At 44.1% G+C, this 724-nt stretch overlaps 1 non-coding gene across 1 annotated transcript; it reads right to left on the bottom strand.

Annotated features, from left to right (window-relative positions):
• Positions 1-300: 300 nt before the first annotated feature.
• Positions 301-373, bottom strand: TRNAK-UUU (transfer RNA lysine (anticodon UUU)). The gene has a single exon. It is a non-coding gene; the product is annotated as a tRNA-Lys (tRNA).
• Positions 374-724: the final 351 nt, after the last annotated feature.

Genomic DNA, 724 nt, shown 5'->3' with positions numbered 1-724 from the left:
ACAAACGGTCACAATCGCGTTTTCGATTAATAACTAGCTAAAATTTTCTCATATTGCAACCTGATGTCTAATAGGTAAAAAGTTAGCATGAATTATAGTTATCAGGTGAAGACCAGCTTAATAGTGAACATTAAAGCAATAAACTATGTAAATCGCACGATCATATGCTAATGTGCCATTAGAAGGTCCGGACCAGAGGCCGCTGTGGCGTCCTTTCTTCAAGGTTGAGCTTGAGGGACCCCTAAATTTCGACTGCCCTTTCAAAGCCTGATCTCGCTCTGTGTAAAAAAAAAAAGCGACCGCCCGAACGGGGGCTCGAACCCCGGACCGTTAGGTTAAAAGCCTAACGCTCAACCGACTGAGCTATCCGGACGCTACGAAGAAGACAGCGCAATCAACTTTGACTTGTGGCTGTAGACGCTCGAGCTTTGTCGCAGCGCGGGTACGTCAGTTGTAAGCTCTTTAGCGATTTCACAACCGTCTCTCTCTTTCGCGCTTATCTCCTTATCTCTTCGATGGCGCTCTGCCTACAAGATTATTTCAGTTATCTGAGAATTTAGCAAGTTGCTTCTTTTTATGTGGAAAATGATGTGATAGCATTAATGCGCGTCATATTTGTATTAACCGCTCATACATCGTGCATATATGTGTGTGTGAACATTGGACGGAATATCTGATCGTAAATACAATTCGCCTTGGTGTGAAGACGCGGTGTAAGAAGCGG

This window comes from Amblyomma maculatum, chromosome 2 (assembly GCF_055883805.1).
Source record: "Amblyomma maculatum isolate TAMU_Amacu chromosome 2, ASM5588380v1, whole genome shotgun sequence".
Taxonomy (NCBI): domain Eukaryota; kingdom Metazoa; phylum Arthropoda; class Arachnida; order Ixodida; family Ixodidae; genus Amblyomma; species Amblyomma maculatum.
Note: the sequence above shows the minus strand (reverse complement) of the source record. Positions and strands in the feature narration are given on the sequence as shown.